The sequence below is a fragment of the Equus caballus genome, chromosome 1, assembly GCF_041296265.1.
Source record: "Equus caballus isolate H_3958 breed thoroughbred chromosome 1, TB-T2T, whole genome shotgun sequence".
Classification (NCBI taxonomy): Eukaryota; Metazoa; Chordata; class Mammalia; order Perissodactyla; family Equidae; genus Equus; species Equus caballus.
The window spans coordinates 168,632,221-168,639,052 of record NC_091684.1 but is presented as its reverse complement, the minus strand read 5'-3'; positions in this window follow the sequence as shown (position 1 = coordinate 168,639,052).

Genomic DNA, 6,832 nt, shown 5'->3' with positions numbered 1-6,832 from the left:
CTGTTGCCAATTTTTTGTTTCTGCTTTATTTCCCAACCCCCCCCCCCCCCCCCCCCAGTGCATAGTTGTATATCTTAGTTGCAGGTCCTTCTAGTTGTGGGATGTGGGACGCCGCCTCAACGTGGCCTGATGAGCGGTACCATGTCCGCGCCCAGGATCTGAACCCTGGGCTGCCGCAGCGGAGCACGCAAACTTAACCACTCGGCCACAGAGCTGGCCCCATCCGAGGGTACTTTTAACAGAAATTTTAAAAAATCCTAAAATTCACATGGAACTACAAAAGACTCCAAAAATCAATGCAATCTGAGAAAGATGAACAAAGTTGGAACATCATACTTTCTGATTTCAAACTTTATTACAAAGCTATATAAACAAAATAATATGGCACAGGCATAAAAACAGACACATAGACCAATGTAACAAATTCAGAGCAGAGAAATAAACTCATGGTTATACAGTTAACTAATATTTAACAAGGGAGCCAAAAATACTTTATGGGGAAAAAATAACCTCCTCAATAAGTCATGTTGGGAAAACTGGATATTCACATTCAAAAGAATGATATTGAACCCTTATCTAACACTATCACAAAAATTAACTTGAAATTGATTAAAACTTAAATGTAAGAACCCAAACTGTAAAATTACTAGAAGAAAACATGGGGAAAATTCTCCTTGATATCAGTCTTGGCAACAATTTTCTGGATATGATACCGAAGTGTAAGCAACCTAAGCAAAGATAAAGCTTAATTTACTGCCTACTAAAACAATCAGTCAGTGACAAAAAATTTTCCACAGGACTTTAACATTACACAGAGTCTCACAAAATAATATTAAAAACGTCCAAGATAAAATCTAAAATTACTTGACATGCAACAATCAAGAAAATGCAATCAATTCCAAAGGGAAAAGATAATCAACAGATACTAACACAATATTACCAAGATGCTGTAATTGGCTGACAAATAGTTTAAAGTAACTATTATTATTATGATTTATAAGAAGGGTAAAGATGCCTTAAATGAACAGAAATACAAAAGTTCTCAGCAAAAATACAGAAAGTATAAATAAGAATGATATGAAAACTTTAGAACTTCAAAATACAATATTTGAAATAAAAATTTGTGGGATGAGATCAATAGCAGATGGAGATGCCAAAAGAAAGAGACAGTGAACTTGAAGATACATCAATATACATGATCTACTCTGAAGAACATAGATTAAACATGCCCACTCTGGATAACAGAGATTATAAAGATATAAATAAAAAAGAGATTAGTATAGGAACAAAGTTTGAAAAAATAATGGTTGAGACCTTTCCAAATATATTGAAAGACAGATTTACTGACTCAAAAAGCTCAGCAAAACCAAGCAGAATATACTCAAAGAAAACCATGCTTAGAATCATTCTAATAAAACTTCACAGAATTGCAGACAAAGACAAATCCAGAAAGCAGCCTAAGAGAAGAGACACATTACATAGAGGGTAATGCTACAAATATCAGTTTACTCAGAAAAAAATATAAATGCCAGAAGAGGGTTGAACTTAAGAAGGAACAGGAATGATAAATCTCCTGGAAAATATAAACAGATTATTTTTCTCCTCTTAAGGACTCTAAACTATGTATAAATATTAAAGATAAAAATTATGACATGGACCCATGATATTTCCAGATGTGGGATAGATGTTTCTTTACATTCAGATCATAATACTTTCTAGTTTTCCTTTTAATTTCTTTAACATATGAATTATAATTCTTATGGAAAATTTCCAACTATTATTCTGTTGTTGATTTTAATTTATTTTCATTATAGTCAATTACCTAGTTTGTATGATTTGAATCCTTTGAAATTTATGGAGACTTGTTTTTTTTGTCCATAAGACAGCAGGTTCTTATCTCACCTCATATTGGGCACTGAACAACCTGCAGAGCCTGGTCGCTTGTGACAACTCAGAACACAGGAAAGGGGAAGGCATTCAGTTACAGCTCATGCTGCTCTGTGAGACTGGGAATAAGCATAGAACTGAGCTTTTTCCTCTAGAAAGGAAGGAATGAAGTAAATGGGGCCTAATTCCGGGAAATTCAAAGTGTCCTTTGTAATATTTCTATCTTGCTCATACAAAGAGTCAAAAAACTGGAAGAGCTTGGTCTTTTGGCTCAGCTAGCAAAAAAGAAAAGGAGTGGGTATCCCCTTCCAGGTGCCACAGTTTTATGTGATTGAGAAAAAGCACAGAACTGAGGCTTTTACTTCAGGAGGGAGGGCAGAAATTAAAAGGGGCCTTGTCTCTAATTTCAAAGCACATTTTCTGAGGGATTGGTCTTTATCTTGCTTTGTATTGAGCACTGCTGACTGGTGAAGGTCTTTGCCAGTCAAAACAAATCTATAAAGACAAGGAGAGGAAGCTCCTTCTTCAAATGCACAGACAACAAAACAAACCTACAATAAACATAAAGAATCATGAAGAATGACACAATCCAAGAAATAAAACAAATATATACAACCAATCAAAAAGAAATGTAGATCTGTGAATTGCTTGCAAAGAATTCAAAATAATCATCTTAAAGAAGCTCAGTAGTTATAAGAGAACATGATAAATAATCAAATGGTATCAGGGAAGCAAATGAGAACAAAATAAGAATATCAAGAAAGATATAGGTATGATAGAAAAAAGAACCAAACAGAAAAGCTGGAGTTAAAGAATACAATAACTGAGCTGAAAAATTCACTAGTGGGATTCAAGGGCATACTTGATCAAGCAGCATAAAGAATCAATGAATCTGAAGACAGGTCATTTGAACTTATCTGGCCAGAGGACCAAAAACAAAAAAGAATGAAAAAGAGTGGAGAAAGCCTCATGGACTATGGGACTCCATCGAGTGAACACAAATATGCATCATGGGAGGCCCTGAAGGCAAAGAGAAAGAGGAAGACAGCTTATTTAAAGAAATAATGGCTAAAAACTTCCCAAATCTGGAGAAGAAAATGGATATCCAGAATCATGAAGCTCCAAAGATTCCAAATAGGTTTACATTAAAGAGATTTACTGTGAGACATAGCATAACCACACTGTCAAAAGCCAGAGACAAAGAGAATTTTGAAAGAAGCAAGAGAAAAGTGACTCTTCTTAAACAAAGGAGTCCTTGTAAGACTGCCATTAAGTTTTTCAGCAGAAACCTTGTAGGCCAGAAGAGAGTTGGAGGATATATTCAAAATATTGAAAGAAAAATACTGCAAACCAAGAATACTATACCTGCCAAAGACTTGCATCAAAAATGGAGGACAGATAAAGACTTTACCAGACAAACAAGAGTTGAAGGAGTTCATCACCACTTGATCTGCCTTACAGGAAATGTTTAACAGAGTTCTTCAACCTGAAACAAAAGGACCCTAATTAGCAGGATGAAAAATATGAATTTAACAGCTCACTAGTGGAGGTAAATATATAGTTAAATACCAAATATACTAATACTTTAAAAGTGGTGCATACATCATTTTCAATCCTATCATAAAAGATAAAAGGCAAAGTATTAAAAATAGCTCACTACAATAATTTAATGGATACACAAAATATGTGACATATCACATTAACAGAATGAAAGATAAAAATTCATACAATCATCTCAATAGATACAGAAAATGCACTTGACAAAATATAATATCTTCTCATGACAAAGACTGTCAACCAGTTAGATATAGCAGGAATATATCTATACATAGTAAAGTCCATGAAGGACAAGCCTACAGTTAACATCATACTCAATGGTGAAAAGCTGAAAGCTTTTCCTCTAAGTTCAGGAACAAGAAAAGAATGCCTACTTTCAACTACTCGACATATTACTGGAACTATTAGCCAAAGCAATTAAGTAAGAGGAAGAAATAAAGTGCACCCAAACCAGGAGGAAAGAAGTTAAAGTGCCTCTGCAGATGGCATGATGCCGTATGTGAAAACCCTAATGACTGGACCAAAAACCTGCTGGAAGTAATAAATGAATTCAGTAAAGTTACAAGATACAAAATCAGCATACAAAACTCAGCTGCATTCTATATACTAACAATGAATTATTTGAAAAAGAAACTAAGATAATCATTTACAATAGCATTAAAAAATACAAAATATTTACAAATAAATTTAACCAAGAAGGTGAAAGATCTAAAAACTATAAGATGATAGAAGAAATTGAAGAAGACAAATAAATTGAAAGGTGTCTTGTGTTCATGGATTGGAAAAATTAATGTTGTTAAAATGTGCACATTCCTCAAAGCAATCTATGATAGATTCCACGCAATCCCTATGAAAATTTCAATGGTATTTTTCACAGAAATAGAACAAATAATCATAAAATTCCTACAGAACCATAAGAGATCCTGAATAGCCAAAGCACTCTTGAGTGAGAACAAAGCTAGAGGCACCACAATACTTGATTTCAAACAATATTACAAAGCTATAGGAATCAAAACACTATGGTACTGGCATAAAAACAGACAAATAGACTAATTAATCAGAATAGACAGCTCCGAAATAAATCCGTAAATATATGGTCAACTGATCTTCAGTAAAGGCACGAAGAATACTGAATTGGGAAAAGATTGTCTCTCCAATAAATGGTGTTGGGAAAATTGGATATCACACGCAGTAGAATGGAATTGGATCCTTGTGTCATAACACATATTAAAATAAACTCAAAATAGATTAAACACATAAACATAAACTGTAAAAATATTTCAAGAAAACATAGGAGAAAACTCCTTTTCATTTATCTAGGCAATGATTTTTTTTTTACTATGACACTAAAAGTACAAGCAATGAAAGCAAAAATAGACTGGGATTGTATCAAACTAAAAAGTCTCTGCACAGTAAAGAAAAAGATCAACAGATTAAACAAACAACTCATGGAATGAGAAAAAAATATTTAAAAACCATAAGTCCAATAGGGGTTAATATCTATTTAAATATATAAGGGAAACCTACACTTAAACAGAAAGAAAATAAACAACCTGATCAAATAATGGTCAAAGGACTTGAGTAGACATTTCTCAAAAGGAGACATACAAATGGCCAACAGGTATATGAAAAGGTGCTCAACATCCACTAATCATCAGTGAAATGCAAATCAAAACAACAATGATATATCACTTTCACACTTGTTAAGGTGGCTATTATCAAAAAGATAAAAGACAATGAGAGTATATGAGAATGTGAAGAAAGGAAAACTCTTGTACACTGTTGGTGGGAATGTAAATTGGTAGAGCTATCATGGAAAACAGTATGGAAGTTCTTCAAAAATTAAAACTAGAACTACCATATCAGCATCTTTGTGAGATACCTGCATTACCATGTTCATTGCACCATTATTCACAGTAGCCAAAATATGAAAAACAACCTAAGTGTTAACGGATAAATGGATAACAAAAATGTGAGAAATACGTATATGTATATCACATGTATATACACACACACACATACAATAGAACATCATTCAGCTTTAAAAAAGAAGAAAATCCTGTTATTTGTGATAACGTGGATGAACCAGGAGGATATTACGATAAGTGAAATATGCCAGGCACAGAAAGACAAATACTGTATGATCTCACTTATATGTGGAATCTAAAATCTTTGAACTCATAGAGGCAGAGAGTAGAATGGCAGTTACCAGGGTCTGGGGTATAGGAGGAAAGACAGATGTTAATTAAAAGGTGCAAAATTCAAGTTACGTAGGATGAATAAGTTCTGGAGCTCTACTGTACAGCAGGGTGACTATAATGTTACTGTTTGTATAAAGGAAATTTGCTAAGAGAGTGAGCAAAACTTAAGTGTTCTCACTACACATACAAAAAGATGTAACTATGTGAGGTGAGGGATATATTAATAGCTTGATTTTTAATCTTTTCATAATCTGTATGTATATCAAAATGTCATGTTGTACAATTTAAATATACATATATAATTTTTAATTCCCATTATACCTCAATAAAGATGGATAAAATTAAACATCAATTATGAGACAAGGAAAGTTAAAAAAAATGATTGTAAAAAGATGCTCAACATCATTCATCATTAGGGAACTGTAAAATAAAACAATAATGAGATACCACTACACATGTATCAGAATAGCTAAAATCCAATGCATTGCTATCACAAATGCTTATGAAGATGTGGAGCAAGAAGAGCACACATTCTTGGCTGGTGAGTATGCATAATGGTGCATTCACTTTCAAAGACAGTTTGGAAGTTTCTTACAAAACTAAATATACTCTTAACATACCATCCAGAAATCACCATCCTTGCTATTCTCTCAAATGAGTTGAAAACTGACATCCACACGAAATCCTTTACATGAATGTTTATAGCAGTTTAATTCATAATTTCCAAAAGTGGAATCAACCAAGATGCCCTTCGATGGGTGGATGCATAAATAAACTGTGGTATATCCATACAATGGAATATTATTCAGTGCTAAAAATAAGTGAACTATCAAACCACAAAAAGACATGGTAGAACCTTGAAGGCATATTACTAAGTGAAACAAGCTAATCTGAAAAGGCTGCATACTGTATGATACCAATTATATGACATTCTGGAAAAGGCAAACTATGGAGACAGGAAAAAGATCAGTGGTTGGGGAGAAGGAAATAGGGATCAACAGATGGAGCACAGGGCATTTTTAAGGCAGTGTAACTATTCTATATGATGCTGAAGGGTAGATACATGTTACTATACATTTGTAAAACCTGTAAATCTGCACCACCAAGCATGAACCCTAATGTAAACTATGCACATCAGTAAATAATGATGTGTCAATGTTCTTCATTGATTGTAGCAAAACATAGCA